General features: G+C 46.9%; 1 protein-coding gene across 4 annotated transcripts in view; it reads right to left on the bottom strand.

Moving 5' to 3' along the window:
- Positions 1 to 22216: 22216 nt before the first annotated feature.
- Positions 22217 to 23579, bottom strand: part of BTC (betacellulin) — a 31523-nt gene continuing 30160 nt past the window's right edge. For all 4 annotated transcript variants that reach the window (XM_030565239.1, XM_030565238.1, XM_030565240.1 and 1 more), the window contains one exon: positions 22217 to 23429. The gene's annotated coding sequence lies outside the window, so the exon portion shown is untranslated. The remainder of the gene's footprint in view (positions 23430 to 23579) is intronic.

The raw sequence follows: 23579 nt of genomic DNA on the forward strand, positions 1-23579 counted from the left end.
GTTGAGTTGTGGTCTTTACTCAGGCTTTTCTCCTTTGGCAGTGGGAGGGAGGAAAGTGATCAGAGAAGCAATGGACAGATGGTGATGAACTGGTCAGAGTGAACCATTGCAGATTCTGGTGATGTCACCTAATGAGGATGCTGAAGCTGGTGAGGAGAGGAAAGGGAGGAGGGCCTGTTAGACTGAGGAGTCTTGGTTTGATGCCTTTGTTAAGAAGCCTCAGGCTGCTAAAGGAGGGCATCTGAGGGGAGCTGGAGCTCAACCATTCATTTTTAATTGGTTGATGAATTAACCAGCCCTCCCACTACCTCAGACAGCAGCTGAATAGCCAGATTCTCTCAATGCCTGGGATGGGGCCAGCTGGCCACCCTGTAAAGCCATTAAGAGCAGGATGCTGGCTGCTGTGTACGCAGCAATACCTTCCATGATCACTTCACCATGAGGGACACTTTACAGGCCCTCAGTCAGCACCCCACAGAAATGAAAGGGGGTCAGGGATCTGTCAGGAGCAGGCTGGGAGGTGTAGCTGGGGGGAAAAGTTGTGACTTTCCAGGCTGAAGTTACACAGTTCACCCATTTCACAGGAGGGTGACAGCAAACCATGTACTGGCTGAGTTTAGGTTGAATCTCAGTGAAAGTCCAGGGGCACCAGCTTGAAAAAATACAAAAACAAACCAGGCTTATGCTATATCCACATTTCACAGGGCTCTTGTAATAACCAGCCTGGACCATTGCTCTTTTCGCTTCAGGTCATAGCTACTTTACAGGAATAAAGTGGCCATCTGTGGAGTCTGATTCTCCACTGGGTTTTAGTACAGTCTAAAAACAGGCAATATGCCCAATCAGCTGAACCTGTACAGCTAATAATGCAGGCACCCTGGAGCTTGGTCATTCCCATCACTATTGCAAAGGATCTGAAATATTGTGGTATTCTTCAGAATCGTTTCTTCTCATTCCTTCCTGCACACTTCCCCTCTCTGCTGCCTGAATGATCCCGGCCATGAACCACAAACAGCACCTGGGACAAATGTGAATACAACCAAACAGGGCCGTCCTTAGCCATAGGCAGAACAGGCAGCCGCCGAGGGCACCACTAGGTCTGGGGGCACCGCTCTGCTGGGAGCCCGGACAGACGAGAAGCAGTGGAGCACGTAAGAGCAGGGCTGCTGGGTCCTAGAGAGAGCTGAATGCAGCACAGTCTAAGGGAGGGGATTGGCTGCTGGGGTCTCTGGGAAGGGGGTGTGACTCCTTGCCGTGGCATGAGGTGAGGCAAAGTCAGTGGCTCTGGCAGTATCCTTTGTTGTCCCCCATAACATCCATTCTTCTCCCCCCTGCCCCATGGAGCACCTCCTCCTTTCTCCCTCCCCCCACAGAGCACCCCTCTCTCCCCCTCCCCTCCCTGGCTGCCTACTGAGGAATGAAGGTGAAAGTAACTCACTTCCTTGGCAGGCAGCCAGGATTGGAATGGTCACACAGGACTGGGCTGGGGATAGCCAGATAGCATGTGCAAAAAATCAGGACAGGGGGTTGGGGTAGGGTGAGCAGATGTTCCACTTTTATAGGGACAGTCCCAATTTTGGGGACTTTTTCTTCTATAGGCTCCTGGTGCCTATATAAGACAAAGCCTCAAATATCAGGACTGGCCCTATAAAATCAGGATCTCTCGATCTGGTCACCCTAGCTGGGGAGCGCATCTCTCCCCCAGGTGAAGCGGCACAGGGCAGGATGAGCTGTTGTGGCTCTATAGGTGCCCCATCCCTGAGATCAGATGCTGTGCTAACTTCACTATGGTCCGTTGGGCTGGCGGTGGTGCCCATTGGCGTGTGATCAGACCTGAGGCTTTGCTGCTGTTGCAGCCACTCTGCACCCCAAAAGGTGGATTTTGGGGTCCTGCAGTTTTCCACCTATCTCCTCTTCTACTGCAGCTGTTGGACCAGCAGGCTGGGGGTTGAGCCAAGCATGAAAGCAGTGCTGTGCTGCCATTTAGATTGTCATTTAACAAATTTGTTTGCCAAAAATGCTTGCTAACAATCCTGAATTCAATTTCAATTTTAAAAAAAATCAATATCTTAGCCAAAAACAGAAAATTAAGTTGTTGACAATTATTTGTGACAAGTTTGGTATAGGGAAGGGAGTGGGCCAGTTTTCATCAGAGAAATAAAACGTTGACTGACTTTCCTATAGCCCGGTTACTGCTAAATAGAGCCCTCCAGCAACTGTAATATGCTCATCTCCTTACTAGTGTACAGAGCAGGGGTTCCCAAACTTTAACAGCCCGCGAACCCCTTTCACTAAATTGTGACATGTCCTGAACCCCCTCCTAAAAATGAATATTTTCAGGGATTTACGTTTAAATTTCCTCAGTGTGATGGATGCCCCAACTGCCCGCCCCGTTCTTCCTGGGGCTCAGGCTGGGGTTCGGGCTGCCGGCTCCCCCGCTGATGGGGGCAGGGCTCAGACTGCCCAGCCCCACTCTTCCTGTTACTCAGGCTGCCAACCCCACACAGAACATTGGGGTTCAGGCTGCTGGCTCCCTTGCTGACCACCAGGACTTGGGCTGCCAGCCCCAACTGCCCAGCCCCACTCTCCTGGGGCTTGGGCTACCAGCCCTGCACGGAGTGCAGGGGTTTGGGCTGCAGGCTCCCACGCTGACCACCAGAACTCGGGCTGCTAGCCCAAACTGCCCAGCCCCGCTCTCCCTGGGGCTTGGGCTACCAACCCCGTGCGGAGCGCAGGGGTTTGGGCTGAAGGCTCCCACGCTGACCGCCAGAACTCGGGCTGCCAGCCCAAACTTCCCAGCCCTGCTCTCCCTGGGGCTTGGGGTGTCTGCCCTGCAACTGGGTCCCATGTGCTGTCTCCAATGCCCAGGGTCCTCTGGCCACCATTAGTGAAATTTTTCTGGCGAACCCCCTGTAATGTTCTGCAAACCCCCAGGGGTTCACGAACCTCAGTTTGGGAACCACCTGTATAGAGCAGGGGTCAGCAACCTATGGCACACGTGCCAAAGGTGGCATGCCAGCTGATTTTTGATGCTCTGGGATTCCGGCTGCTGCCCCATTGCCAGCTCAGGTCCCAGCCGCCGACCCCACTCAGCACCCGTTGCTGGCCTGGGGCCCCCACCCAAGGAACCCCAGGCTGGCAGCAGGCTAAGCAGGCCAGTGGCTGAGACCCCGGATGAGCCAGTCAACCCACTGTCGGCCTGGGGGTCCATTCACTCAGCTGGCAGCAGGCTGAGCGGGACTAAATTCAACGAAATAGGAAAACCAAGAGCAACTAATGACAAAGTGCAAGAACCTAGAGAGCCTTCTGAAGCATGGTGATAGTTTTGATTTAAATGGACTTGAACTATATGAAGAATTGAGTGCACTGTCATCAATGTTGTCACATGCAAAATCGATGATCGACATTGCACAGTTTATTCATACCAGCAATCTTCTTGATGTACACATATATATATCTGTGTATATTGCCACTCGTATTCTACTGACAATTTCTGTAACAGTAGCATCAGGAGAACAGAGTTTCTCAGAACTAAAGCTCATTAAAAACTATCTCTGCTCTACAATGAGTCAGGAATGCTTAACTGGTCTTGCTATTCTTGCAATCAAACAAGACATCACTTTGTCTTGGTCATACGATGACATTATTATTGATTTTGCAGCCAAAAAAGCCAGAAAAAGATTGCTTTTAATTAAAAACAAATCCTTGTTTCAATACCTCTTCATATAAATTTCCAATAAAATGGTGACAAATTTAAAAAATTATATTATTTGCATCATTCTGTCAAATCAGAATTTTTTCTATAGTGCTACTTCATCAGCATTACAGTGTGCTTCATTAAGTTAAACTGGTTTTAACAACATGCATGTGGCAAGTTTTCCAATACTGTAAGCTTATGTTTGTGTTGCTCAGAGCACGTCAGGCACAGGGGCACCAGTTTAATAATCCCACTAGGGCACCATAAATCCTAAGGATGGCCTTGCAACCAAATAAGGACATTTCTACAGGGAAGCGATGTCAGCTCCACATCTTCTGCTCAAGCTCTAATTTAAAGGCAGCTTATCTGCACTGATGGATTCTCCTAACTTGTGCAGAAAGAGGAGCTCATTCAGTCTGATCAATGCCCAAAAGCTCACTGCTTACCCCAGTGTATGGCAGGAAGGCAGACAGCCCAGTGGGGGTTGAATTTTAAAATGGAATCACTATGGCTTGAAACAAGCAACTGTAACCTCAGGAGTGGGGGGGGGGGGCAGCGGGCAGTCCTGTGCCTTTCCTCTCCCCGTGCTGAAGGGATGACACTGCTCAAAGAAAACTCCCCTATGGATTGGCTGATGGGGCTGCAGCTGGTTTTCCTACTTCTACTGTTCTGCTCAGCGTAGCCCATCCCAATCAACTCCTAGGGCTAGTCCCGTGGCACACTGGACACCAGGTACATATCAGCTGCCTGCTTTCAACTGCGTTTTGTGATTAACTTTCCCTCCTTTAAGTGAGGGTTAGTCTCCAGCTACACCCAGCGCCCCAGAGAATGACTGCACGTCACAACGACCTTCAAACGCACTTGCCCAGCACACGGTCGTGTTGCGATCACATTGTCCCAGCAACTTTTAAAAGGCTCATTGGACATCTTCTCTTCAAGCTGAAAAAGCAAACAGCCTTGTTTGCAAGCATCAAGTACAACAATGACCCCCTCATGTCAGAGCAGCTGGGAACTGCAGGAGATACCCAAGAAGACCTCTGTGTTATACAGAAGCTTCCTTCTTACTTTGACACTCTGCAAATTAATTTAAATTGGGGGAATAAGAACCTGATCCAAAAAATCAACAAGCATCTTGCCTTTAGCTTCAGATCTGTGTGGTTGATTTTCATGTCTTACCTAATAGCACCGTAGGTGCAGGCAGAAGTACGGTGACAAGAGACAAAGGCTTACGTTTTTAGTTGTAACCTGGACATGAAACAGAAGCCTTGGTCGGCACAACTGCAGGGCGCAACAAGAGGTACTGGAAAACACTGAGAGTTAAATGTTGTACAACTACTATTGACTGTCCTTGTAAAAATGCTCAGTCTCTCCATTTTTACAGCTCTGGTGAGTCAGCAGTAAAACGGTTAGGTCCTTCGGAGACTTGTTCAGTTCCTGAATGGCAGCAACCGTTAAGAGACAACGTTAGCCCACATTGCCTTATAGTGAGTAACTTTACTCCATGAGGTTGTTGTGCATTATAGCAGCTAGTGGCTCCGAGATTGGGGCCCCAGGGGCAGGCTAGGCAAAACAAAACAGATGAGAGGCAATTCACAGGATGAAACTAACAGCAGGGAGTGGCCTGTTTACAAGTAAAGACAAGGTATTGGTCTGGTCTATCTTGGAGTGCCGAGCGCCACACTGAATCCTACACCGAGGCGGCAAGCGGACAGCCCGCTTGTCTCATGAAAGGAGGATCACAGTCAGCCTGGCCATACTGCACTTCAAAGATATGGAGCTAATAATACTCTACAAGCCACTAGAGGAACTAGTTAATTAAGTCCTGACTCTAGAACGTGTGTTATGATTTAATATTATATGCAACCATTTGTTTCCAGCACTTCTACTTGAATCTCAGTTCTCTGAGAAATAACCTTATAGCTGATCTTACTATAAACATGTCTAAGTGCTGTGTGTCCAGCAGAGCAGTGATTGGAGGTGGAACTGGTAAGTTGGGGGGGTACTGTTTCTTTGGAAGCAGTAAACCTGTGAATACTGAGAGTCTCCAGTGAACCAGGGGCTGGACACTCCAGGGAGTTGGCCTGTAAACACAGTGGGGCCTGCAAGACCTAGAGGGGAGGGCTTGTGTTGATGGTGGTTTCCTTACACCCAGGGCACGTGGCAGCAAGGGGCCTCACAGTCTAGAGTACCCTGGGTAGCATTAGGGTTGGCAACGTTCTAATCGCACAAAACCAAAACACACTAGCCCCGCCCCTTTGTGAGGCCCTGCCTTGCTTCTTCACCAAGACCCCGCCCACCACTTACTACATTCCCTCTGCCTCAGTGGCTCACTCTACCCCACCCTCACTCATTTTCATTGAGGGAAGGGTTTGGGGTGGAGCCTGAAATGAGGGGTTCAGGGGGCAGGAGAAGGCTCCAGGCTGGGACAGGGAGTTGGGGTGTAGGAGGGGGCTACAGGCTGGGGGTGGGGCTGAGGGATTTGGAATGTGGGAGGGGTACGGTCTCTGGGCTGAGGGGCAGGGGATGATGGGTTTGGGAGGAGGCTCTGAGTTGGGACAGGGAATTGGAGTGTGGGAGGGGATGAGGGCTTGAGGCTCTGGGGTGGGGCCAAGGACGAGGGGCTCGGGGTGTAGGAGGGGACTCCAGGCCAGGGGGGTGAGGGATTCAGAGTGCAGAAGGGGGCTGCAGGTTGAGGCAGGGGGTTGGGGTGCAGGAGGGGGTCCATGTTTGGGGGGCTCAGGGCTGGGGCATGGGCTTACCTTGGACAGCTCCTGGTCAGCGCTCCTCTTGCCCCTTCCCCAGCTCCCACTGGCTGCGATTCCTGGCCGATGGCAGTGTGGAGCCAGTGCTCGGGGCAGCACGCTGAGCCGTTTGGCCCCACCCTCCTAGAAGCCAGACCTGCTGGCCGCTTCTGGGGCACAGCGTGTGCCAGGACAGGTAGGGACTAGCCTGCCTTAGCCCTGCAGCAGCACTAGCCGCACGTTTAAAGGCCCGATCGGCAGTGCTGACCAGAGCCGCCAGGGTCCCTTTTCGACCGGGTGTTCCAGTCAAAAACCAGACACCTGGTCACCCTACGTAGCATCACACTCACCCACACCAAACATGAGGGAGGGAAGCGCCAACGGGCGAGTTCTAAAGGCCTGCTCCAGCTAAGGTCAGCTGAAAGAGTCTTTACCATTGATTTTAATGGCGCCTGCCTCCATTTCCAAGGGTCTCTCTGCCCCACCAGTGATCATTGACTTCAGTGGGAGTCGTGGGTATTTGGAACCCCCAAAAATCAGGCTGCAGGGGTCTGCCTTCACTGTACTGTGAAGTCAGGCTCTTACTGGGGTATTGCCTAACCCCACATCCTGCCCACACAAAACCCTCTCACCTGAATGTGGTAGGGGCAAGTTAGAGCCCAGGTTCCCCTTTCACTTGGGGTAAAGTTTGCAGTGAGAAAGCAGGCTCACCCATTCAAGTGCCGACATGCCTCCAAAATTCTATCACATTCTGGGGTGCAATTCAGACCAGTGAGAGGTTGTGTTACCACCTGGCCTGCAACCATGGGTGCCTCCCAATGCTTTGCTGCTGCAGCTCCCAACCTGGGCCACTCACGAACAGCCTACCAGCATGCAGGTCACAGTCTGAGTGTCTGCATATAGCCACAACCTGCCAGCCACACATCAGCCACAGTCCAGCTACCAGCAGCCTTGCTTACCACCGCCAGGGTGACCCCAATCCATTCCCCACAAATGTGTTCTGCACTGTCCAGCCCTCTCCTGGAGAGTGCAGATATCAGAAGTCCAGTGCCCCTGTAAGGGGTCAATACACAACAGCTTGCTACTTTAATTGGAGTTACCAAACATTCAGTTTGCACACCACATTGGATTAGTTTTGATAAATGAACTTTTTGAATTTGTGTTAACTACAAAGAAGTGGGTCTTAAGTGTGTACAAGTATAAGGTATTTAAGTCAGCAACGGTTACAAGACACAAAGATAAAATGCTTTCTAGTAACTAAAACTTAAAACTGGACTTGGATCAAGGTAAAATCCTTCCCACATGTTCCCAGCAACAGATCTGACCAAATTCTCAGGTCAGGATGCCTCCCAAAGCCTGGGGCCTTTGTCTTCAGTGAAAGAGCAATACCTGGGGCATTTTTGCCTCTCACTTTTATAGTCCAGTCCCACTTTAATGTGGATACTTCTGAGGATTACTCCTCAAAGCAACGTTTATTCAGAAAAGAAAGCAACATGGAGTTGGGGGTTACCCTATGTTCTTTTTCTTCTCCCCTGTGTACACCTAAATGCAGATTTGCCTTGACTCCCTCTCGATATCTCAACAACCTTGTTTGCTACATACATGTAAGTTTGGGTAGACACACACACACGCACTCTTTTGTTTAAGATAGCCCTAGTTAGGCAGGAGGGGTTACGCAGGTCAACGTGGGTTTGAACCTGTGCTACCAATACCATACAGAGAGAATTTATAACATTACATATAATGTTGCTTTATACTTTTCATCAGGATGTTATTGGCCAGCGAGTTATTAGTTTTCAGATGGTTCCTCACAAGGCACAGTTTGCACAAAGATAATTACACTAGTGTGTAGGGTGTGACTATAGGGATGCATTCAGTCACACCCTCCCACCATCCCTACTGTGCACCTAGGAGGACAGACAAGTTCCCCCACAAGTCCTTGGGAAAGGCTCAGAGCAGCTCAGCTTACTGCAGCACAAAGCAGGCCCCCAGAGGCCCCAGCAGCACTCCTGGGAGAGTGCAGCACCAGTAACTCCAGTACGGCTGCTCTCAGATGGGTGCTGATCACCTGAGTTCGCTGTGCAGCGAAGATTCATCCTACACATCTAGCTCTGCAGCGCGCACACCCCGTAGGCAGCTCTTGTAAACCACAGCTAGTTGAGGAATGACTGTCACATGACCAGCCATAACAAAGAAGTTGCCACAATACACCAGACTAATGATCCAACTCACATACCCTGACTCTAGCAGTGACATGTACCAGATGTTTCAGAAAGTGCAGTAGGCAGTTAAGGGATAACCTGGGAAAGCTTCCTCCTAAACCCCCACTAGTTAGACGTTGGCAGGGACAGGGGAGGTTATATTACATCCCTTCCAGAACACCTAAGGAGAGCCAAGTTACAACAGTAGTTATTTACATAAACAGCCGATCCTTCTTTTGAAGCCTGCTAAGCTCTTGGCTCAATAATACCTTGGGACAGCAAGCTCCAAAAGTTAATTGTTCGTCATGTGAAAGGGTTTCTTCGTATCATCTCAAATCTGCCACCCTTCAGTTCCACTGAATGTCCCCTTCTTCTTCTGAGACAGGGTGACTAAGAGTCCCTCATCTACCTTCTCCCCACCCGTCATTATTCTGCATACCTCTCTAACACGTCCCCTCACCTCTAAAGTGAGCCCTGTCTTTTCACAAGTGTGCTTCCATTCCTCTAATCACTCATTACCCATATTTACATTTACCACAGTGCCGCCCAGAAGCCCTGAACACTCTGTTTCTGCATGGTTTTGCGATGGGTGCTGAAGATGAGTGATACTCCTGAGTGCCCCATCATGGCCTGGGATGGTCCTGCAGACACCCTGCCTCAATTTCCCAGACAGGTTTCTGGAAATGACCCACTCAGAGTCTTGACAATAATATTCTCCCGCTCTTGGGCATAATTTATTCAGCATAGGCTAGGTCTCGAAGTGAGCTCCCTTTCATCCCCCTCAGGTTCAGGCTTTCCACAGCCCTCCTTCCTAGGACTGTGTGGTTCAAATCCTGTCCTCCCCCACCTGCAAACCCTCCCCTAAGTTCAGGCTTTCCACAGCCCTCCTGCTGGGACTGTGTCTTTTAAGTATGGCCTCTCCGGCCTGGAAACTCACCCCTTTAGATGAGGGTTTCCACAACCTGCCTGCTGAGGACTGTATCCTGGCAGCATCTTCCTATCAGCCCACTCCTTCCACGGCATTCCCCACGGCTTGGGCTCAGAACCTCCTTTTGAATCAGCTTCCCAGCCAACCACACAACCAACCTCTTGATACACCCCGAGTCTAATAACCTCAAACACCTGTCTGTGCTGGCTGGGAGAGAGGGGAGCCTTGCCCCACCTACTCTACACAGTCCCAGGCATTTAGAGGAACAATGGTTGCTCGAACAGAAAGGTCCAGAGCCTCAGATGGTATTTAGGTGCTTAACTCCCATTGAAATCAAAGTTAGGAGCCTATATGTCTTTGAGGATCTGGGACTAACCATTCCCCAGGACCCTCTTCCTCTCTTCCAAACAGTTTCAATTATTTTTCCAGCCTTCACGTGTTTTCCCAGGACACTTGGAATAGGATAACTGGCCTCCAAAGCTTCCTCTTCTGACCTTAAAAGCAGTACCTGTTACTATATTCCATTTGAGTTACCTGTTTTTCAAATGAAGGCAGGCTATTCATTTGTATAATTTCTGTTCTCTTTATCCCATCCCATATACATTCAATAATTTGTTTGTTTGTTTTTGGACTGATGCTGCGCATTGAGGAAAGGTATTGGTGGAGCTGTCCCCAATCTCAGGTGGCTACAGTTAACTCAGAATCTAGCCTGGTGTAGGAGCAGCTCACAATTTCCTCCAACGTGCATTACTTTGCATTCACTACTTTGGTTAGGTCACTCTGAAATTGCTGAGTCTAACTAGGTCTCAACACAATTAGTTAGGTTCATGACCTGCATATTTCACCACTGCAACCATCACCCCCACTTCCAAATCATTAAATATATTAAAACAAAACGGAGTCCTAGCATAGACCCTCATGGCAACCACACTTGAACTTGGGCTAAGATACAAATTGACCCTTTATTGATTGGTTGAAGCAGAAAAGCTAGTTTCTGATCCAGGACAATATTTTGGCCTCGCACACTATGACTATTTAGGCTTGGTCTTCACTAACTCAAAAGGTGTTGGGGAATGGTGACAGAAATAGCACAAGGTTATCTCATTGTAAAATCCTAAATGGGGACACAGCATGTGTCGTTTTTGCCACAAGGCAGCTTGGCAACATCAGCACTAGAGAGTTAGTGATCCCATGGCAGAAACCTATATTTTTGCCAGTGAAGACATAGCTTTAGGTTTTTTTCCAGTAGCCTTTTTTTAAGGGACTCAGGCAGAGACCCTTTGGAAATCCTCATTAATTACGGCATCTGGTTCTCCATTATCCACTACTTTGACATAAGCAAAAAATTCTAAGAGAATCAACTGATTGTATATACTACTACTGTACTATAAACATGTATTGTGTAACGTCGCTTAAGAAAGCTGGTGCCACTCTGGTGATCAGTATCATTGTGAAATGTGCATATTAAACACTAAGTGAGGAATTATGGGTGCTCACTGATATTAAGGCTTTGAGGTCCGTGCCCAAACAAAAGGAGAAACAGGTTTTCTCCCAGACAGGAGGGAAGGTAGCTAGCTACCTGTCTTCAATGTAAATTAAGCACTATGGAATCATCAAAATGGAAACCCTATATACAGAATGATCAGCAGGGGGATGGAACATCACCAGGAAGGGAAGAACAGCAAGAAGTCATCCTGCCTCTTGGAGAGAGAGCCAATGAATTTTGGGGCATATAAAGACAAGCAAAAAGCCATTTGGGGCTCTGTCAATGAGGGGACAAAGAGGGTACAGCACCCTTCGAGCCTAGGGTCGTTGAGTCCTCTGGTCTGGAGGACAGCGGATGCTGAGAACTCAATGTAAGTAAGGAAACATGGAGACAAAGGTTGTAACTCGTTAGAATTACATTTTAGTCACTAGAAGTGTTTGGTTTGTAGCTTTTCCTCTCTCTGTCACTTACTGGTGATCACTTCAACGTCTGGTCCTGAGCGTAAACTTGGTCTTGTTTTATTACCAACCCACCTCAGTGCAGCATATGAAACTGAGGGGTGGGTCTTCAGCGAGGTTGGCGTGTGTGTTCTGTCACCCTAGAGGCGAGAGCCCAGCGAGGGCCTGACCACTGCAGAGGAGGAAGTTCTGGGGAGACTTGGGACTGGAAGGGCTGCTGGTGTCACCCCACAAGGAGTAAGCTGGCTGGTGGGAGCCGGCGTCAGGCCACTGTGCTGGGAGCAGGTTGCTGGAATTAGGGCTCTGAGCCAAAGCTGCCAATAATTCCATGAACTGGCTTCCTTAGCCTGACCTTTTGGGGAGAGGGACACTCTCTTACTGTGAGTCTGTACAGCACCTTGCACTTTAATCTCAGTTGGGGTCTTCAGGTGCTACTATGATACTAATAGGGGACATTTGTAATAACATCTTAGTATGTTAATCTGCCATTCCCAGCAGCCGTACCAGGAACCTGTTGGACTTTCCATTGCAGGAGGTGGCATATCGCCCACCCAGCAATGAAGCCTGATCATTCCAGAGCCTCTTATAATTTATGGTGAATCACAAGCTGCATTTAGAAATAGTAATAGCCTGATGCTGTCCCCACTTCCATCAACTAAGAATTTTAAGAGCCAAAGCCAAGCACCACAATGATATTTTCAACCTCCCTCCACTTCACTATCAACCTCAGCCTGAAAGGCATTAGTCCATTTCATTTAAGAAACAGGATCCAGCATTCCTCCACCCCCACCCCACCCCACCCCAGGAAATGTTTTATAAAAGTACCCTCAACATTTGGTTATTGTCTGAACTACGTAGTAGGAGAGAGTCAGGTCTAGCTCCAGGCTAGTTTTTCATTTCTGCAATATTATGTGGTCCATATATTATACTTCTACTAAACCATAGTTCTACGTGGCCCTTCACAGCCTGTGAGCTATACACACGCACAACATACTCCGAGCTTAGTATGAAAAGCAAAAATACATAGAACTAGAGAATATGATACTGTAGAATCTGCAGTTACTGGACTGATTACACTTCTGTATGCTCAAATAAATTTGTTAGTCTCTAAGGTGCCACAAGTATTCCTGTTCTTTTTGCAGACACAGACTAACAGGGCTGCTACTCTGAAACTTCTTTACCGTGCGTCTCAACGAGAGTGAATGCTCAGGGAATGCACTCAAAAAAATCCGTGTTTAGGCCTTGTCGACACTTTTGCTTTCTTGACAGTTTCCCACTTATGTGTAGCATGAGTGGGAGTGCTCATGGAAGCCGTTCCTGGTGTTTAGACCACTGCTATCCCCATCTGCGCTGAGCACGCTCGGACAACACAGGTTAAAATGCTGGCTGCCAATCTAAGCTACCCGTAAGGGGCTGCTTGGTGAAATCTTAAGTGCTAGCGTGAACAGTGGTAGGCCCTCTGCTGCAAAGTCTGAGAACTCTATTGCAGGCAGCAAGACCACTCATTTTCAAGAAGGTCAACATTTGCTGGATTAGCAAAAATCTATGAGGAGTCCTTGTGGCACCTTAGAGACGAACAAATTTATTGGGGCATAAACTTTCGTGGGATATAACCCACTTCATCAGATGCATAGAGTGAAAAATACAGTAAGCAGTGTATATATATACACACACCCCACATGAAAAGATGGGACTTGCCTTACCAAGTGGGGATCAGTGCTAACAAGGCCTATTCTCAACAGTCGACAAGAAGGAGTGAATATCAAGAGGGGGAAAATTACTTTTGTAGTGCTAACAAGGGCAATGCAATCAAGGTGGACCTCAGCCATTTCCAACAGTTGATAAGAAGGAGTGAGTATCAGCAGAGGGAAAATTACTTGCTGCAGTGACCCATCCGCTTCCAGTCTTTATTTAGGCCTAATAGGCTGGATTGAGGCCTTCTTCCACCCAAAGTATTAAACCAGCGTCTTATTACGAATGAACCACTAGATGGCATTTCAGGAGGACATGACTCCCTATCAGAACTCCAGGTGGCTACAAAAACTCATTGAAGGTAGGGTCAAATAATGAGGTTGATTCATGCCATATGATCAGACACAGCAATCCGAGACTTGCAGAAGTGTTGTAGAAACACTGTTAGTGATTTAGACAGCGACCACTGAATAATGAAACTGGAATCAAGCATTTGAGTCTCATTTTTTCAAAGAGGCACAATAGAAAATATTTGAAAAATAGGTTTTATTACTGGCCCTTAGGCTAGATTCTGCCATCCTTACTCCTGCTGCAGGACATCTTGCTACAGAATTAGTGCACAGTGTGAGGTGCTAATCTGGCCACTAGGTGGCCACTCTAACATCCTGCTCTAAGAAGAAACTTGGGTGTTTGCGATTCTCTTTTAAAGGGAAGCCCATGGCCCAGCTCTACTGCCCTTTTGGCAGCTGCAGCAGCCTGATGCATAAGGGTAGCTAGTGCCTCAAAGCATGCCAAATTCCCTGCACTTGGCAGTGGGATGACTTTCAGAGGGCGAGTGCTCATCATCTTCTGACAGTTTCAAGGTGGGCTCCCAAAGCCCTTCTCTCTTGCAAACTTAAGCCAGTAATTTGGAAGAACAGCCTTCCTAAAATGAGACTGATCATTTGAAGGGACCCTTTGGTTATTGGGAACATTACAAGCCACTTTTAGTCCAAACTGCTGACCGGCCCTCTAACCAGACACTGTGTTCTAAATATTATTTAAAGCAAATAAAGCCCTGGGGCCAGCATCTTAAACCTACTGTTTTTCCTTCATACCTTATTATAATGAATCACGAATTACACTCCGTGAACCATATAGAAGCAGAATCTTAATATAAAGGGTTAGCAAATTTTATCAGCATGTTACAGGCATGAACAGTGTCCATTATAGGTTATAATCAGTGATTGGTGTTCAGGTGGTTACAAGCAATTTATTCACATCTAACAACCTGCAGCAATCGATGCCCATTCAGGGTGGTCCAACCTTTTCAGTGCTGTGGGTCAAGTGCTAGGTTTGGGGCACCTCCCCAGGCCACATACAGAAATATAAATCCACATTCTAGAGTCAGATCTTGCTTTAGGATTTAGCCCTTACAGCATTAATGGGGTGAAGAACTACTGAAATGAAAGAGCAAGAGCTCCCCACTTCGTGAGAATCCGGAGGAAAAGGTTTTCCTTACAGTAGCACCCCAATGTCAATATTACTAAACTATTCACAGTGGCAAGCTGGAGCCAGGGGCTAAAGGTGACCTATCACGGCAATATCACATCCAGGCGTTTTTCAGATGGTACATTTGCCACACTCACTCCTGACTTAGTGAGAAGCCTCTGCAGCAGCCTCACTCATTAGTCTTGCCAACTGGCATAATCCTGGCTGCATTTTCCTTTGGTAAGACACAGATGGATACTACCATTCTTATTTTCCATTCTTGCTCCGTTAACCAAGTGCAATTAACATGCCCCAGGTAAAGAACGAGAAGCAACATTCTTTTTTATTCTATGCATCACTCAGCCATAACTTGTAATTACAACTTCGTGACAGCCTGGTGCTAGAGATTAGACACTTAGATTATGGACGATGCATCAAGTTCTCTAGAACTACAGGTCTTGGACCTGAGATTTGCCCAACTGATACCTGAGGTGCTGGTTACAAAGGCTCCTGCGTGCAGGGCTAGATTAAAGTCTCTCTTATTTTTCGGTATCATGTTACTCTAGGTAGCCTCATTTAAAGCAGTGGGCCCACGGGAGAAGTAAGGTAAGTAGTCAATAACACTGAAGTAACAAGAAGAGGAGTACTTGTGGCACCTTAGAAACTAACCAATTTATTTGAGCATAAGCTTTCATGGGCTACAGCTCACTTCATTGGATGCATGTAGTGGAAAAGAGAGAACGTGAAACAATGAGTGTTACCATACACACTATAAGGAGAGTGATCAGTTAAGGTGAGCTATTACCAGCAAGGGAGGAAAAGAACTGTTTGGTAATGAAAATGGCCCATTTGCAAAGTTGCTAAAGTAACAGCGTCCAGTCCTGAGGGAGGATGTTAAGACTCTGAAAGAAGTCACAGGCTAAAAGAAATTGTTCTCTGGCACCACACTACTACGAAGGGCTGTGGGAAGAGGCTAAGGAGACAGAACTAAAAGGCCTACATTACCTGAAGGCAACCTAGAAAACTGGTCCGAGCAAGGGCTGCAGACCTGCTTTGAATTCGTGAGAGAGCATCACCATTCCCAATCAGGGCAAAACAAGGTTTTCCTAAGAGTTAGCACACAGCAGTTCTCTCAGTCCGCCACTGCAAAGGCAGAGCTAAAGTCAGCAGTGGTGGTTCAGAATCCAGCCCCAAAACTGGGAGAGGCTCCAACATTTGGATATCAAGCCCACAGACAAGTCGTCATCACTGGAGTGACACGATATGGTCCTCACTTGTCAGGCTTTCCACCAAACCCTGAATTTACAGGAAGTTTCTACGGCTGTTAGAAAAGAGATTGAGGGTGTTTGAAGCAAAGGAAACACTAAGGGAAGTAAGAGGCATTACAGCAAACATTCTTCTGTCTGAAGAAATGAGACACTGTTTATTGCAAACCACTCAGGAGAATGGATTCAGCATAGGGCCCAAAGTAAGTTCTTTTAAGCAGCCTGGAACTGCTTACCTCAGAACATATACACACAATTTAAGCATGGGAAACTCTAGCAGCACAAACTCAACAGCTCCTTCCTGCAGATTTTTTTAAATGCATGGAGAAAAAAAACCACACCCAGGCTTGTATTACATGGAGTCTGCTCAGATAGAATCTCTCTGTGCTGGAACAGGCTGCATAACAGAATCATTTGTTGCAGTGTGAAACATGACAAAAATGACTATTTTTAAATATCCCACAGGGGAAAACAAACAAACTACTAAAGGTTACATAGAGAAGCACTCCAGAGAATCAGGAAATGGCAAATGTCATGTTGCCTGCCCTGTGCATGTATGGAGTACCACAAAGTATCTCTCACAGCACAACAGTTTTCCCCATAACCTTACCTTAAGTGCAGCATTTTGTACTTCTGTGCTCGATAGATCAGGAATGCCACACATTTCTATGAAAGTACTTTGCACAATAAACCAGATTAAGATGCAGCTATCCTCAGCAATAGGGATAAACTCACCATCCTAATTAATTAGCCTCAGAGTTGGTATGGCTACTTCCACTTTTTCATGTTCTCTCTATGCAGATATATCTTCTTACTATATGTTTCATTCTATGCATCCGATGAAGTGGGCTGTAGCCCACGAAAGCTTATCCTCAAATAAATTTGTTAGTCTCCAAGGTGCCACAAGTACTCCATATCCATCACTGCTATTGCCAGTGATGGAAAAACAATGGAAGATTTCCCTCAAATGAATAGCACAAATGGTGCAAGACTTGGCGGTTTCTTCTTCTTAGGTCCTCCAAATTTGGGCCTTGATCGCACCAATACAAAACCCCTACCTGTATATACCAGGTCAGCAATGGTTAGTGAACCATGCTCCAGCTGCAAGTGGAGATAAGCCAAGCGATGTGCAGCACCAATTCAGTCACCTGCATTGCCTACTGCAATTAATAACTGGAACAGCTGTGGGAGTAGCACATTAACTCTGCCTTGCAGAGAACTGTCCCATCTCCCTACTTTAATAAGAGACACCTGCTTAAACAGATCTTTGCTTGAGTTCCTCTTTGTCCTAACCATGCACCGTCGGATGCCGACCTATGCATAGTCCTGTATTGCTACTCTGAAATGGAATGTGATCAGTAGGCCATTCAGTGCGTTTCAGGCATATTTTGCAGCAATGAATCAGTTAAACCGCCAGGACTGGCTGAATCCCCTCCTGCTAAGTTCAATTCAATAAAGCTTTTATTTAAGCAATCTACCTCAGAGCATATGGAAGATGGTACACACATCTGCATTTAGCACTGATTGCATTGTGTGCATGCTTTGAACTTGCCAGCGCCGATATGAAGACAGTATTGTGGTGACACCTCTTCCACTGCCAAACAAACTTGGGGGGGGGGAGGCAGGGGGGGCGTGAAATCCGGGACAGAAGAAAAATAGCTTTACCTGACAGGCACAGGAGTACCTTTAAAAACCAACTCGGGTTTATAACGAGGCAGCTGCTTGCATACATCGCCCTTTCCGCAAAAATGGCCCCGTTAGATGTGGCTATTGAACAGAAAGCCAAAGTCTGCTTTAGAAGTGGGTGTTCAGGACGGATGCCTTACATGCATCTAGTTGAGATTAACCCCGTCTGCTTTCCGGAATCTTCCAAGTAGGGGCCAGCTCCTTCCATAAAGCTGATTGCCGCTCACCAGATGAGGCTGTCAAACTGATTTCAGACCCTAGATTGAGCAGGAGGGGTTCCTGGATCCATATGCCAATAACACTCATTTAGGCCTTATGCGATTGTGCTACAGACAAGTGGATTCAAACAGTTCCACAGCAGGACATACATTTAGAAAGTATTTTAAACATGAGGAGATTCCTGTCTTAGGAAAACACGAAAGGCAGAAAAGTTTAAAAACGAGCATACAGTCAGTCACTCTTCAAAGCCCCTTCACTAACAGGCACACTCAGTTCATTTACAGGGAACTGCCTGTAAGGGCCCTGCTTGTCCGCTACAAGCACGAATCACATAGCTCAAGCTTTTACAGAAGGTATTGAACAAAAAAACTGAATGTTTAAAGAATTGGGGAGAGGAATGCAGGTTCATTCCCCGCCCCCCACACACTTTAATACAAATCTTGCGTAAGAACAGGATACCAAAATGCTATTTAAATTAGCATACACTATTACGTACATCTTTGGTCTTCTACAGTGACTACATGACACTGACATTTAAAGCAGACTGCACATAGAGATAAACAATCTCAACTGCCCAATCGCTGATGGACTCCAGTATAATCTACCTGTTAAGATAAACTGTAATGCAGCACTTGCAGCTTCACTTTCCTAATATAGAGATTTGAAGAAGCCATCGCACACAGAAGAAGTTGTTCAGTTTCCACAGTTCTACCCTTCAAGGCAAGAATGCACTGAATAAAGTCTGTACCGCTTTGGGGTAAGTTATAACACACTATTTTTGCCTAACAGTACGTCCAACCAGCATGTTAACAGCTGGTAACGCTTTCAGTGCTAGCGCCAGGAAAGGTGTCGCTGCAGCAATGGCAGCGTTTTCCTTTGAAAACAGGATTCGGTGCAATTGCGCAGTGGACGCTTGACAAAGTGAAGGAGAGATTCCCAACTAGAAGCGATGCCTTGGGAGAATTCTAAAACTCAGCCACAAGTGTCACGCAGAACACTTCACAAAATGCTAGTTAAAATCCATCAGGCAGCAAAATACTAACAAGAGAAGGGTATTGCCTGTGATCCTACAGAGTTTAGTCAGTAAAGACTTCTATTCTTCTCGGAGTGGGGATCACAGAGCTCTATTAAATGCTATTGCTTCCCATTCTATTTCCATTACCCTCCAGGGCAGATCTATCAAGACACTCTCTGTCTGCACAGGTCTCAGTGGCTCACAAGATAATGAAAATAAAGGCAAACTTGAAAACACATGTTGCACTAGCATCACTACCTCCTAGGCATGGCTGCTGAAAGTTAAAGCCCATCTATGCTTTGGGATATTCCTCATGCTCCCAAGTCCAACAGCGCAGACGTCATCTACTGAACATGGATCAAAGGACCAAGATGCAAAGCTCCTGTTCAGCAAAGGACTTACGCCTGTGTTTAAAGCTGTATTAAAAGATACACAGTTACTCCAGAAATAAAAAGTTACTTTAGACGATGTACAGTTTTCCCTTGGCTTTAATAATACCTCTTATACAGCATTTTTCATCCATAGATCTTGAAGTGCTTTTCAAGGGAATTAAGCATTGTTATTCCCATTTTACTAATGGGGAAACTGAGGTGTAGGAAAGGGATTTGTTGGAGGTCACTCAGCAGGCCAGTGGCAGATCTGGGAACAGAACCCTTGTCTCTGGAGTCCCAGGCCAGGGTTCTAGCCACTCAGACATGCTGCCTCCCTTTATGAAAAAAAAGAGCCTGTTTTACTAGTCTGTTGCCTACTGCATTCAAAAGGCAGCTCCTGTTTTCATGGACCGGTACCTGGTGTCCTTGAGAGCTTTGCCCTACTATGTACTGTAGCTCCTGTGCGTGCGCGCGATGATCCTCACTGGTGACTAGCGAACTCTCAAAGCAGCACTGGAAGCTTTAAACGTGGCAGCAGCACCCACACCGCAGCCACCAACTTGTTCCCCTCAGAGGAGAGGGTCCCCACAGTTGCTCTGGATATGTTCACCGCAGGGTTCTTTAGGGCACCTATTTTTTAAGCATTTTGAAACCAAAACCTCTCTGTGAGACAGAAGCCATCCCGTATGGCACTCTGCCCTGGTGAGGGCGTCTTGATGTAGGTTAATCACACCATTCCCTAACAGACTCTGCTTTCAGTGCGAACGTACTCTCGAGTGACAGCAGGGAAATCCCCCTCCGGAAGATGAGTCACCACACAACGGACATGAGCCCAATGAGCGCCGTCCGACCTGCGAGAGCACCACGCGGTGAGAGCGTCTCCACAGAACGCCTTTTAAAAGCAATGGCACCAATTCATCCCCAGGGTAACTCGCTTCACTGGGATGGTGCCAGGGAGCAGCAGCCCTATGTGTTTACAGAGAGGCTGGTCTCCAATGTGCTGCACAGTAGGCCCTTCTCTAAGCCAGCGTGAACGTAGCTACAGCTCTACAACTGCATCAACTCACCCATGCTTCGAACACATTTTCTATGCTGAGAGTTTACAGTGCTGCAACGGACCACTATCCAGTAGCAGAATTCTCTTCCATTGATGAGCGACTTTCAGGTGCACCAATCAACGGCATTATTTTGGATATTTTCTAGGCAATATTCATAGATTCTAGGACTAGAAGGGACCTCGAGAGGTCATCGAGTCCAGTCCCCTGCCCTCATGGCAGGACCAAATACTGTCTAGACTATCCCTGATAGACATTTATCTAACCTACTCTTAAATATCTCGGGAGATTCCACAACCCCCCTAGGCAATTTATTCCAGTGTTTAACCACTCTGACAGTTAAGAACTTTTTCCTAATGTCCAACCTAAGCCGCAGTTTAAGCCCATTGCTTCTTGTTCTAGCCTTAGATGGGAAGATGAACAAGTTTTCTCCCTCCTGCTCATGACACCCTTTTAGATATCTGAAAACTGCTACCATGCGCCACCCCACCCCCCCGTCTTCTCTTTTTCAGATTAAACAAACCCAATTCTTTCAGCCTTCCTTCATAGGTCATGCTCTCAAGACCTTTAATCATTTGTGTTGCTCTTCTCCGGACGCTCTCCAATTTCTCCACATCTTTCTTGAAATGCAGTGCCCAGAACTGGACACAACACTCCAGTTGAGGCCTAACCAGTGCAGAGTAGAGCGGAAGAATAACTTCTCGTGCCTTGCTCACAACACACCTGTTAATGCATCCCAAAATCATGTTTGCTTTTTTTTGCAACAGCATCTCACAGTTGACTCATATTTAGTTTGTGGTCCACTATTACCTAGATCCCTTTCTGCCATACTCCTTCCTAGACAGTCTCTTCCCATTCTGTATGTGTGAAACTGATCATTCCTTCTTAAGTGGAACACTTTGCATTTGTCTTTATTAAATGTCATCCTGTTTACCTCAGACCATTTCTCCAATTTGTCCAGACCATTTTGAATTATGACCCTGTCCTCCAAAGCAGTCGCAATCCCTCCCAGTTTGGTATCATCTGCAAACTTAATAAGTGTACATTCTATGCCAATATCTAAGTTGATGATGAAGATATTGAACAGAGCCTATCCCAAAACATAACCCTGCAGAACCCCACTTGTTATACCTTTCCAGCAGGATTGGGAACTACTCTCTGAGTATGGTTATCCAGCCAGTATTCCCATGTGTTACTCAATATGCAGACAACCACTGATGTGTCAAAAGTTAAAATAAATTACAGGTAGACTTGGATCCTGGCCACCTATAGTCAAGCTTGGAAGGATGAGATTTTTTGCCGGTAACTGCGGGTAAATATGGATTACCTTGTCCATTTGAGCAGCGGGTGAATGCGTCCTTGGGGAAGGCTAGCCACCGGCCCCTCCCCTTCTGCCCCATCCCTTCTGCTCCGCCACCGGAGCACATCACACCACGTCCCTGGCCCGGCCCCAGCGTGGTTGCAGTACTGGGCAGGCAGGCAGGCTGCACTGCAGGAGTACCTCTGGCTCCAGCCTAGTCCCAGCGCCGGGAGGACAAGTTTTGCAGCTTGTCATGGCCTTGTGCACCACGACCCCCAGTCGGCCACAGAAAAGAACAGCAGGCAGAAGGGAGCCTGGTGGAGTGTGGGTGGGGCCATGCCAGGCTATCTGGGGAGGCACAGCCTCCCCCTGCCTACAATACCTGCCGCCCATGCTTGTACACACTCTAATGGTTGAAAATATATATATATATATATCCACTGATGATCATCTACATTTACAGATAGGCAAGAAAGAAAAACACTGCTTGAGAACTTAAGAGTTTAATGTTAGGATATTTACTTTGTATATTTTGGTATGTGATGTTGACAATGTGTTTTAATGGTTATAAAACTAGCTTTTTAAATCTCAGTGTCTACTGATTAAATATTTATTGTCTGGCCCTCCCATAATTTCCCACAACTGAAAAAGATAAAAATAGGGAAAAAAATATCTTAAAAATAAACTTAGTTATTATCTGTCAAAATCATAAGTCTAACACTGTCATACCTACCTATAGTTAAGGGTGCCTCCTACTTTCCATTATGCGATTGTTTTCAGTTGCTTGTAACTTTGTAAGACTGTTTGGTCTGAGACTTTCCATGATGGGTGTTTCTATTTTGGAAAGTTTCAGCTAAAATGGTTCAGCTGTTTCTGATGACAAGATTAGGAAAAATTTTGTTTTGCCCAAGTTAAAAAAATAAGTTCTTACAGCTGTTAAATTGACATGCTCCAGTGCCTCCGTGCTTAGGGACGGGACTACAGTTTTACAGCTGGGGATCCGAAGCAGAGAGATGAAGGTCATTATCAAGTGTCCACTAATTTTGGATGCCCAGTTTGAGAGGCCTACCGCCTGATTTTCTAGAAAATCTAGCATTATACAGCATTGGAGATGTTGAAAGCACAACTCCAGCAGCAGATCCGAGTGCTCAGCACATCTGCAACTCTGGTCTCAGGTATCTCAAACAGGGCACCCAGAAAATGAGGCACACAATTCATGGCCAACTGAGCATTTTGGTGTAAGAGACTTGCCCAGCATCACATAGGAACTCTGTGGCAAAGGAAGGGCTAGAATCCAATTCTCCAGGGCAGCATCCAACTGTCTTACCCAGGAGCCCATTCCCTCTCTCCCTGCAAGGCCTGCCTCATCCATTACACACCTTTCAGTTGCAACAAGTGAGGCAGGGGCCCGACAGACAACAGCCTCCTTCACTACATAACCGTGTTTCTCTCCTAGCGCACCGTCCATCCTGCGCACTGAATGAGGCAGGGTCCTGTGGAGCAATAGCATGTAATCAAACAGTAACATGGATTGGGAACCCCTGACACAAAACTCATTCCATATGCCAGAACCATAACGCATTAATTTGTTACAAAAAACCTATTGGTTATCCTGATAAACGTTAGCTACACTTGCTCAAAACGTATTAAGGCCAAGAGATTTAGAAGAAGACTTTCAATAGCACTTGTGGCCTCTGTTTTCACAAGACATAGCTACAAATAATGTAAAAACACCTGTTATCATTCATCTGCATTTATTATCCAGGCAATAGACCTTCTGTGTCCCTCTCCAATGGAGCAAGACATGGTGCTGTTTGGAACCTGCCTGCAGGTGCCTTCAGTAACCTGTAGAGGTTTTTAAAAAAAGAGAAAGAGAGAGAGATGTATTAACAGCAGCATGAAGACTTGGCTTGTTAGAATTGTGTTATTTCTGAGTTAAAAAACATCCAAAAGTTTCTGTGTGGGCAGGGGGAGGTCAACCTGCGTAGGGCCAAA

The sequence above is a fragment of the Gopherus evgoodei genome, chromosome 5 (genome assembly GCF_007399415.2).
Source record: "Gopherus evgoodei ecotype Sinaloan lineage chromosome 5, rGopEvg1_v1.p, whole genome shotgun sequence".
Taxonomy (NCBI): domain Eukaryota; kingdom Metazoa; phylum Chordata; order Testudines; family Testudinidae; genus Gopherus; species Gopherus evgoodei.